Source organism: Pseudopipra pipra, chromosome 3 (assembly GCF_036250125.1).
Source record: "Pseudopipra pipra isolate bDixPip1 chromosome 3, bDixPip1.hap1, whole genome shotgun sequence".
Taxonomy (NCBI): domain Eukaryota; kingdom Metazoa; phylum Chordata; class Aves; order Passeriformes; family Pipridae; genus Pseudopipra; species Pseudopipra pipra.
The window spans coordinates 83,947,883-83,960,217 of NC_087551.1; the positions used below are offsets into that span (position 1 = coordinate 83,947,883).

General features: G+C 38.9%; 1 protein-coding gene across 5 annotated transcripts in view; it reads right to left on the minus strand.

Moving 5' to 3' along the window:
• The window catches only part of MEI4 (meiotic double-stranded break formation protein 4), a 231,324-nt gene that overhangs the window by 137,510 nt on the left and 81,479 nt on the right, over positions 1 to 12,335 (minus strand). The gene's annotated exons all lie outside the window — the stretch shown is intronic.

Consider the following 12,335-nt stretch of genomic DNA (forward strand, 5'->3'; position numbering starts at 1 on the left):
TACAGTTATTGTTTTCTTGCCTGATGCAATGCCTTTTTACTGGCCTCTTGCAGTTGAAGAGTAGGACCAGCTTGGTTATCATCCACTCAACATGAGACAGCCATAATAATCAATCTTTAATAAATCTTTTCTCTGAATCATCTCACTTCTGCATGTAATCCCAAAAGAAACAGCAAAAGAAAACTACAGAAGACAAACAAGTCTCAAGTTCAGAATCAAATCTGCAGGCAGAGATACAAAGAGATTAAATTTAGAAATTGAAGAGATTTCATAAATTGTATGCATATAGCTTTGAAAACCTGCGAGATTAAAATCACCCATAAACATATACACAAAATATCCCATAAGGATGAAATGTGAAATAAGGTGAGATAAAAGTAGATTTCTGAATTATATGAAAGGATAACGTAATCCTTGCACCTACATGTGCCTTGAAGATATATGAATTAAAATCAGAGTTTTACTTTTTTTATATAAATTAAGTAGGGATACATATTTTACAGTTCTACATTTTCAGCATATAACATTGAGTATACTTGCTAATTTGCCTTTGGCAAGCAATTAAACTAGACAATCCAGAGTAGTTTTTCAATGCTACTTCTCCCAAAGATCACAGTAAAAGTATATATTTACACAAAAACACCATAATTTTTGTTCTTTTTTAAGCTCTCTTCTATTTGCTTACATGTTTTTTTGCCAGATAGTGAAACGATGAAATTTTGTTTTGGTGCAGTTATTAATGTTAGCAGCTGAGATTTAAATAAAATAGGATCTTTCACAAAATTTCCATATCTTTTCTGGTTTGGCAAGAGTTGCCATTTTCTAGTTGGAATTTTTTTAGGACTAGATAATGGGATCTTCAAATTTAAAGCCTGAGCCTCTATTAAGAGAAGCAAATACGTATTTTGTAAGGATGCCACTTAGAGCACTTGAGATTAGGATATCAATGCCACTGAAAAATCCCACCAGTGAAATTATTAAGATTTAATAAATATTCTTATTAAATATATACTTATTATACAAATATTTTAGAGTAATATAGCAAATGTACTATAATTATATTTAATATTATTAATAATTTTTAAAATAATGCTGATTTATTAAAGACTATGGATTTTACATTGTATCTTGGTGGATCCCAGTATATTTTAAGAAAATAAGAGACAAGAAAGAAGGTTAAAAAATGCTCACAGTCTGTATGCCTTAAATTAATATAGAACAAATTTATAGCATATAAGCAATAAATCTGTAAATAGCAAACAGAGGTAAGACTGCTGTAGAGCAATGCTCATGTATTGCTAATTAAACTCTGGAAACATTCAAACTGAAAATACTTCAAATAGTGTGCAGTTTCATTAAAGATAAAAGTGTATCTTCAGCTCTCAAATCTACCCAACGTTAAAAAAGAACAAAAATCTTTTAATCCCTTGGACTTGCTTAATGGTGTAGATGAAACAAAACCTATGTGCTTCAGAGATTCTCAGGTAAAAGCAGTCAGAAAATTAGATTGTAAAAAGTATACTATTAGAAACAAGAAAATAATGAAGCCTGGTTCACTGTTCAGGTGCTGCATCATTTGTCCCTAACCCTCCTCCCACACTGCCATTTCTGCTGTCTTCCCATGCTTTCAGGATGCAGAGCAAGACAGAGCAATGCTGTGACAGTAACTGGGAAGGATGTGTAGATTGTCGACCCGGCTGTTGTCAAAACGAATATATACTGTCAATGTTCTGCTTGCCTCAAACATACTAACTTGATATCTCCTCTAGCCAGCTACTGATTTTAAAGCCTACCTGAAGGTATTACTGACCTTCCACTTTTTTGCAAGTGATTTCAAAAGTAGCTATCAAAAGTTACTAATACAGGGAAAGACTGATGAGGAAAAGACAGCACACTCCTATGAGCCCTGTTTCGCAGGAAACAGGATAAAAAAACTTATGAATTATTCTTTTATTATTCATTTATCAGTGTGTTAGACTTTTCTTTAATAATGGATATCCAAAATTTGTGAGTTTAATTCTTTCACGAGTTGTGCGATTCACTACACCTTGCAACTATGATAACTGCACCTCAGTTTCTGTTTCGCTAATTTACTGGTTTTGTGCCAAGGAACAGCTTTCTTCCCCAAGTGACTGGCATATCTGGCAATATAAGACTAAGGCAAATAATTATTACAGGTATCCTCAAATTGTGAGGTGTTAAAAACAAAACAATATTTTTGCCTTTCATTTCGTATCACCCTTGCCCTTTGCCCATTTAGTCCAACCTGACTTCCATTCGTAATCATCAGTGCCAACTGAAAAGCTTCACTTCTATACAGAGAACATTAGCACCTCTTTTCTTATCTTACTGTCACATTGCTTCCTTCGTAAATTGATGCTTGCCATTTATCTCTCCTCCTGTTCATGTGCCACTATTTCTCCTATCTTCATGTCTTGGGATTCGATACATATTAATTCAACTCTTTGCTCCGTAAGCCTCATCTTAAGCCCTTGCTCTTCCCTTATCTCTTCAAAGAATCATAGAGTGTCAAGGGTTGAAAGGGACATTAAAGATAATTTAGTCCCAGCTCCCCTGCCATAGGCAGGGACACCTCCCACTAGACCAGGTTGTTCAAGGCCTTATCCAGCCTGGCATTCAACACTGCCAGGGTTGGGGCATCCACAACCTCCCTGGACAACCTGTCCCAGTATCTCGCCACACTCACAGTATAGAATTTTTTCCTCATACCTAGCCTTAAATATCCCCTCTTTCATAATCTTGTTCATGCTTTTCTCCACTCTTCTAAACCTGATGTTCTCTGCTAGGACCATCAGTTGGCTTCACTGCTGCAAGTTGCTGCAAGCTGCCAGTATCAGGCTTGTGCCCCATGGGCAAGCTGTGGGGTGAGAGCCAAAGGTTAGAGGGACAGGGTGCTAATGATGGTCCTCTGCTGCTGACTCTGAAATGTGCTGGCTACACTGAAACACACTTGCACTCTTCAGGAGATGAGTCAGGGACTCCTGAGGTAATAGAAACCAACTTACTGACTTAAGTACAGCCTTGCTGAATTTGTGGAATGAGAAGGGAAGATTTCCAGCGAAGTGCACCACACAAACTCCTCACAGTCATCATTACTGACCATGAAGCTTTTACGTCAGACTGGGAATGTCAAGGTGCAATTTCTTCTACTGATTGGAAATATCTTTCTTAAATTTATTTCTTCATGGCTGCCTAAAAGTCCCTCTCCAAGTCACTGATCAGCTCCAACCCAGTATCACTTCCCTAGTGAAACAGGCAATAATTAGTGCATCTGCTTGCTCCTGTCCACAGGCTAAACTAAGCCAAGTTGGCTGCTGCTGCCACATCGGCAAGGGGGAGCGATGAGAGACCACAGAAACTGCTGTGAAGCACAGATGCGCTTGCAGAAACCTTCTTACTCTCTCCTTTCCTTACTGTTTCTTAACACCACAAAGGCCTCCAGCAGAAGCAAATTTCCCAGACTATTTCCTAGGTGTTTACCCTGCCTCCTAGCACAAGGGAAAGCTGCTACTGTTGACATAAGGATGACAGACTTGGACCAGATCCAGCACACCCGCAGAGACTGGACTACCCTTGAGTAATATGCCCTCTGATTGACTGACATCCACAAACCTTTTCCCTCCTCTTCCTGTTAAGTATAAATTCTCAGTATAGAGCACAACTTGCTGCTACTTCTCTAGCTGTTTCTTTATCCAATAAGAAAATGTAAAACATTAAAGAACATCTTTTACAGTTTTATTAATATTTTTCTAGTATGAGCTCCATAACAAATGCTTTACTGAACACCAGATAGATAAAAGCTACCAAATTTCACATCTGTAAACGCAGCTTATTTTACAAAGAATGCTCTTATGTTGTTCTGCCACAATCTATCTCTGGTAAACTCATGTTGCATCTTATATAATTTATCTCTAAATCTTTAATTGTTCTTTTAACTTTGCTACAAAGCTTTGCACGCTTTTAAGATAAACTGCTACCCTGGTAACTTCCACTTAACCTTCACTTTCAAACACTGAGCGTGCTATATTAGAAATTCTACAGTTAGAATAATACTATCTCTGATTCTAAACTTAATTCACTTTTTTCTTTCAGTTGCATAGGATAAAAACTTGTCTTTCCCATTTTGAGCACCTTGCATTCTCCTGAGTTGGCTAATATATATAAAACAATGACACCTAGTTAATAGGATAAAACACACGTAACACATATAACAGATCCTGTGGATGTCTGTATTTGTGTTTTTTAAACAAGAACAAAAAAGGCAAACCAAGCAAACAAAAACTACCAACCCAAAACTAAAGCACAACCTTAATGTCCATTAATAAAATTCACTGTCATGTTTAATGTAGTGACTACCTCAAAATGGTAATATTCATTTCCATACACTAAAACCTTGCTCTATCACCTCGCTCTAATCACTTTTACAGAAAAGCCAATACTTTCTTTGTGACCACACAAACACTTAAGTCATCAGTTCATCCGAAGACTAAGTACAAAAAAATGGTGTATTAAAAAGTTAAGCTAACTACTAAAGACACTTAGGATCCTGTTGGCATCAGTCTTCAACAATAAATTTACTTCAAACAATGCTATCTTGGCAGAGATCAAGAACATCTGCATCTTCTTGGGATTCATCAACTAGGCATCTAAATATCTAATTCATCCAAGAGGTTATATCCAGTAAATATTGTCAACAGAAAGACAGTATCAATCCCAGTTAAACAAACAGTATTCACAACAGCTGCCACTCAGACACCTCTAATGGTGCTGCTGCCCATGTTTAATAACTACTGTAAACAGTCTACTGATTATCAGGGAGGAGCTCTAGATACAGTCTTCCAGACCTGAGAGATTAAAATTTATATTACTCTTGATTCTTCCTTCTTAACTAGTCGTAGTCAGAAGCCTTGCAGAGTTGAAGAAGTGCACATCTGTCTGCTGATGCTGAGTTGCTAAGCTATATTAATGGATACAGAAGACAGTATGCAACCAGTGTGAGTTTGCTCAGAGCAGAAGAATATGGATTCAAATTTTTCATCTTCTTAGAAAAAGTCACTGGATAAATGAAAGAAAACTGGCATTTTTTAGCTTTTAGATTTTTAAACTAAAGAGTGAATGGGTCATCCTTAAAAAGAAGCAGGAATATAAATAAATGTCTCATTTAAGTGTCTAAGATTTACAGCCAGTTCCTGCATATGAAAATGGATTTCAGATGTTTATTTCCCAATCCTTCACTCTTTTTCTCCTGCCCACCATGTGTGAGCTACTTTGAATACCACTTAGAGATGCCAAGTATCCGTCATGCATGCCTACAAAGTACAGCGGTACCTTTTTTAGGGTTGTGGATTTCACTTCAGGAGTTGAGCACTAAAAAGGCAAGCAAGGAATACTCAACTGTTTTTGCAACTATCTGTAGATAATATACAGCACAGAGCTTACTTTTAATTTCTATCCTATTGCCATAACACAAACACACATCCTACTTGGGCACATAAAACACATTTCTTAGAGAAGCATGACAAATTCAAGCTATGAGAAAAGTTTCATTAGTAAACAGGCAGAAGAACAGAAAAACCCTAAGATTCTAATTATTAAAGTATGTATATACATTTAAAGCTATGCTTAAGGACTACTATCAAAACCTCCTTGGGACATACAGCTGCCCTCAAAAATTAGAGGATGCAAGAGGTAACTTTCCCCTAAGGGAAAAAAAAAAAACCAAACATCAACAAATTGAATTTTTCCATGAAGAGAAAGACAATCATTACAGCAGGAACAGTGCTAAAAGTGGCCTGAAAGTAACCAGAATGGAACTTAAGAGCTGGGATAAGTAATGATGTGTTGGAGCTAAGGTGGTCCTATCGCCCCTTTGAAAAACAAACTACTATAGCATGCCTGAGACCAAAAAATGGAACAATTTTAGGTCCTTTTGTTCAAAAACATGTCTACGATAACAGAAAACAAGACCTAGATAGAATTCAAATTATTTTACCCAGGTATGTTAAGTGATAGACTGAGGATGGGCTTTGACGCTGCAGTTCCACATGGTCTCATCTGCAAATATCAGAGAGATGCTACAGGAAGAGAGTTCTGACAGAAAGCATTCACTGGAGAGAGACTGGGGACAGAGGAAAGAAACATACAGCTTTTGATACATATTTCCTTATCATATTTAACAAAAACAAGAACTTTTGTAATCTTGCACTAAGGGCCCCTACATATTTCATTTGCAAATCAAAAGAACAGCAAAGGCCTACTCCATCCTTTTTCTTCTCCAAATGGAAATAATCCATAATACCCTGAATACTAATTAATTACTTGCACAAAACCAGGAAATGACAATATTTGTTATTAGGAAAAGAGATGGTGCTGAGCAAACAGCATTACAGTCAGGTTGGAAACCATGAATAAATTTTTTTTTGTCATAGAATCATAGAATCAACTGGGTTAGAAAGGACCTCCGAGATCATCAAGTCCAACCCTTGATCCACTACTACCACGGTTACTAGACCATCGCACTCAGTGCCACATCCAGTCTCATCTTAAAAACCTCCAGGGACGATGAATCCACCACCTCCCTGGGCAGCCCATTTCAATGTCTGACTACCCTCTCTGTAAAAAATTTCTTCCTAATATCTAACCTAAACCTCCCCTGGCACAGCTTAAGGCCATGCCCTCTTGTCCTACTGCTGGTTGCCTGGGAGAAGAGACCAACCCCCACCTGGCTACAACCTCCTTTCAGGGAGCTGCAGAGAGTGATGAGGTCTCCCCTGAGCCTCCTCTTCTCCAGGCTAAACAACCCCAGCTCCCTCAGCCTCTCCTCATAGGACCTGTGCTTGAGTCCCTTCACCAGCCTCACTGCTCTTCTCTGGACCTGCTCCAGCACCTCAATATCCTTCCTGAACTGAGGGGCCCAGAACTGGACACAGGACTCCCGGTGTGGCCTCACTAGCGCTGAGTACAGGGGCAGAATCACTTCCCTCGTCCTGTTGGCCACACTGTTCCTGATCCAGGCCAGGATGCCATTGGCCTTCTTGGCCACCTGGGCACACTGCTGGCTCATGTTCAGCTTCCTGTCAATCCAAACTCCCAAGTTCCTTTCTGTCTGGCTATTCTCCAGCCACTCTGTCCCCAGCCTGTAGCGCTGCATGGGGTTGTTGTGGCCAAAGTGGAGGACCCGGCACTTGGCCTTGTTGAACCTCATCCTGCTGGAATCAGACCATCTCTCCAGCTTGTCCAGGTCCCTCTGAGGAGCCCTCCTGCCTTCCAGCTCGTTAACACTCCCCCCCAACTTAGTGTCATCTGCAAATTTCCTAATGGTACGCTCAATCCCCTCATCCAAACATCAATAAAGATATTAAATAGAACTGGGCCCAACACTGATCCCTGGGGGACACCACTAGTGACCGGCTGCCAACTGGATGCAGCACTGTTCACCACCACTCTCTGGGCCCGGCCCTCCAGCCAGTTCCTAACCCAGCACAGAATACCCCTGTCCAAGCCATAGGTTGCAGCTTTTTCAGGAGTATGCTGTGGGAGACGGTGTCAAAGGCTTTGCTGAAGTCCAGACAGACCACATCCACAGCCTTCCCCTCATCCACCAGGCAGGATCATAAAAGGAGATCAGGTTGGTCAGACAGGATCTGCCCTTTCCTAAACCCGTACTGGTTGGGTCTGATCCTTGTCCATCCTTTAGGTGCTGTGTGTTTGCACTTAGGATGATCTGCTCCATAACCTTGCCAGGCACTGAGGTCAGGTTGACAGGCCTGTAGTTTCCCGGGTCCTTCTACTGGCCCTTTTTGTGGATCCGCGTGACATTCGCCAACTTCCAATCATCTGGGACCTCCCCAATGAGCCAGGACTGTTGCTAAATGATGGAGAGAGGCTTGGGGAGCTCTTCCACTAGCTCCCTCATCACCCTTCGGTGGTAAAAGAAAATTCTGCTAACTTCATTCTCTAGCTCTTCCGTAGTTGTAGCTTTAGTGCGTGATGTATATCAGCTGAGGCTGGCTGAGGAGGCAAGGTGGACACAATTTTCTTTAATTCATTCCTGTTTAGCTGCTCCTGTGATCCACTTTACTGAAGTAAATGAGAGTCAGTCAGTTTGGCGATTGCCTTTCACTGCAGTGATTCACAGGACAATGGATTTTGCTTAACGTTGCACTTAAAGAGCTCTCTAAGTAAGACAACAGGTTGCTGACAAAATTTAATTCAACAGTCAAGAGATTCAAACATTGACCCTTACTAGACCTTAAAATCCAGACAACTTGTTCTAATATTCATACAAATGAAATGTTCTTCCACTAGATAGGCAAAATTCTTTGACTGATGAAAATGTACCCATGACAGTCCCCTTGGGGACTCAACTAATTTAGGAAAACTGAAGCCCACTAATTTTACAGTTGAAAACCACCAGTGACATGAATAACTATTTTTAAATCTTATTTGTCCCTAAGCAGGCAAAACTCCTGTAAACTGATGAGTTAAGGCAGTCCTGGCTGACAAAAGATTGTGCAAACTACACACAGTCAGAGGAATTTATTGTCACACACAACTAGCTGGAACATGTATTAAATACATACTGTTGCATATAGTAAAGCATCAGAGTAACTTCATGGTTACTGTCTTGCAGGCAAATTCAGTCATTAAAGATTCATACAAATTTCACTACCAAGATTCAAAGCCAGGGTTCTGATTAATGTGTACTGTTTTCAACTCCACAGGCACACTTCCATATATTTCATTATATAATTGCCAATGAGATTCAAACATTTTTCTTTCTGCTTTTCTCTGTACTACATTTCAACTTGTTATTTTCATAAAGAATTATGAATTCTTTCTCACATAAACACCCAGTAAAGGCATTAAACTACTACTCAGAACTCTTGCATTTCCTCTTCTGCTAAATATATCAACAGTAATATTTTGAGTACTTGCAAAATTCTACATAAAGACTTTCAGATGAAACAGGAGAGAAAAATGAAAATGGGCAGTAAAGTCCCAAATAGGATAAGTTCCTAAAGACTATGTTCATGTCTCAGTGTACATCCAGATGCTCTTAATGCTAAATAGCTTCAAAACAACTACCCTAAAGGTAGGGTAGCCAATTTCCAAAAGGGAAAAGGGTTAAAAAAGAGAAAGGAAATATCAATAATCCTTTTTTTTTTGTGTGTGTGTGCTCTTTGAATGGAGCAGGCAATTCATGACTCTTAAAAGTCAGTATTGATGTTTTAAACAGCACGAGAAGTGAAAAATGACATATCCCTGAAACACATCTCTCTTCCCTCTGGGTCTTGTTTGAAAGAGATTATGAGTGAGATGGGCCAGAGGCACGAGGTATTTGTTGAACAGGAGCCCAACACAGCTCAACCTTACTCTAGAATCCTAAAGGCAGTGTTTGTGGTTTGATTAAGTCCTTAAAACAAGACCTCCAAGAAACAGACACAGAGCTCTGTACAGAATCCAGGGTGAAGACCAGGATCTTTTGGTACATAATTGATGCATTAGCCGTGCTCCAAATTGCAGCATCAGCTGCACCTAAAAGAAGTACAATCAGTGAATTGAATTGTCTTCAATGCTAATAAGCTAGAGTGGCACCACTAGGGGTCACACACAGAAACCCATGTAATGTAGCACCCTGTGACTGTATTTGACCATGACAACTTTGAACATAGCTGAACTGCACTGAAAGAAGCCAAAGATAAAACTATTTTTCTTCTATCTCCAAAGTAACAAATGAGACTCTGGATTCCTTAACAATAACTGTCTTGAAGTTTCACATAGCTGTATATACAAGAGATGCAAAGATGACATGTATGAAACGCCTTAATTTCTGTTGTATGGATTTGACTTCTAAAGCTAATTCTATACACTATGAAACTACAGCCAGCCCAGATTCAGCACAGCAGGCTTCCAGGCAGGCTCCAGGATGTTCTCTCTGAAGTGCCCTACTGTCACGAGCTGTGCAAAACCTTCACCAGAAATATAAACCACATATGCTATTCTAAGCAGCACAGCAAGTTGGGAATCCCCAATGCCTCTGACTGTTGCATTTTTCTGGTATAGGAGAAATGATCCCCTGTTCGATACATCCTGGACAACAGAGACAAACCTCAGTAGAACAGGCACCTTTCACTATCAGTGAGTGAGTGATGTAATCAGAAGCAGGAGAAATGCACATTTGCTACATCCCTGTGGAGGTGGATGGAGATAGGTGTTGTCAAATTCCAAATGGGTAGATTAAGGAAACGAATGTTCTGGTGCTTCCTCTCTGAAGGAGAAGTGACAAAGTAATTTGTTAGGAGCTGTAATTACATACCATAGCTTCTACCAGAGTTTTCCATGGGAAATGTTTTCCCATGTTTTGTAGAGTCCATTTGAAGGTAGTAGAGTTCATTTGAAAGGAAAGGGAAATTCGAGAGGCTACTTGAAGTTTTTTGATTTAAATAATTTTTATATTTTAAGTAATATTACCTTTTATTTTACCTCACATACCTTAATTGATAGACTTATTGTTTTGTCCTTCCTATACTCATGTCAATTTGGGGTTTCAGGCCAAAAACTGTATCCAAAGTGCACAGCTTTAGGCAACTGAATCCAGAAAAAAAATTTCTGAGTACATGTCTTTGCTTGTTCCTACAGCTTCCAATGCTTTACAATTAGAAACATCTCAAACAATAGGATTACAGCAAGTAATTCTGCTACTGTTTTTCTTCCCTTACATCTAATGCAGAGATAATTATCTCTTTTCCAATTCTCAAAGTTTTTTTAAGTTATTTAACTTGCTCTGAAAAATGCTGAGACTGCTTTTGAAGATGAGGCATTAAGTGTAATCCACAGCTCCTTTGCTCTTTGTTCACTTTTTGAAGGTGTTTCTCACAGCCCTTTGTCCTTAAAAGCTCTTGACAGTTTTATAGGTGAGGATGGTAAAGTTGTGTCAAATACTATATAGCTGTATCGATGGCTGTCTATACAAATGCTTTCCGGCAGTAAGATTAGATACAACAAAATTCTTAATATTTTTATAGTGGAGGGATTTAGGCATCTTCCTGGAACTGAAATTCACACAGCTTGCCACTCTTTCCAGATGACAGCCTTGTAATTAATGGTAATTTTATTTTAAACATATAATCTTGACAGTTCAATCACCACTTGAGTAAACAGTGATGATTAAAACTGAAGTATAAAGGGTCCCTGGGAGATATTTGGTACACAGCATATGAAGGATTATTTATACAACTAATACTAGTAATTCTGAATTCTGCGTATTTATTTCCATATTCAATTCAGTTTAAAGAAAATCAAACCTCTAAAAGGATTTTTCAACTAATCTTCATAAACATTGCAATTACTACACACAGCTTTTTTCCTGTTCCCCTAGAAATCTGGAACCTCCACAATTATACCTTAGTAATTGGTTTATACAATTTTAAACTCAACTGTTTGATTCAGGTAATGGCTGCCCATAGTAATGACTGTTAACTCAATATTTTGGTGGAAGCAAGATATAACACATTGCATAAAAAGCCATCTGTTTTAGTGAAGTTATTCAGAGAAAATATGCCACTTTCAAATTATGTGGACATACTCCAAATGATTTAAAAAAGCATTTTGCAGAGTTGAAACATCCCTGATCTATCAGAGTATTTTCTCTCACTTAACTTAAACTTTGCCAGGTTCCTCCAATCAACAAATAATCCCTCTCCAGATAACCTCTTGATTGCTCTCCTACAATTAACATTGCTTTAATTATTTATTGACTTCCCATTAGGGCAGAAGAAGGGAAAGGGGGGAAACACTGGACATCATCAACTATGAAGAAGTCCTCAATGAAGGACTGCTCAAACTCTCTTTGTTCTGTATCTAGTGATCGCACAAAAAAATAAATGGAGTCACACCTGTATGATTCCATTCCTGATGCCACACAAATAGAAGGTAAAGACACATTCTTTCAAAATACTGGCCAGGGAGACACCTCTAACTAAAAACTAAGTATCACACTGTGGTGACACTGAAACGTCATTCTGGTATTAGAGACACAAGGCTCTAGTCCTGGAAGGATTTCATTCTGAATGCTTTCTAACCAAAATACAGGTATATCCTTCCCAGCCAACTCCCTCTTAATTTGGTAATAATGTTTGTTTGATGTTTCTGTTCTGGGGTAAATAGTCAATACATAGTGGGATTCATATTAAATTAAGGCAAATGGGTACATCCATCCACACGTGCAGCACATGTCTAAAGACAGCTTTGGAGCTCACCTTAAAATAGGCACCTAGTACCTCGTCAGCGTTCTTTAGGTTCCAAGGATTATA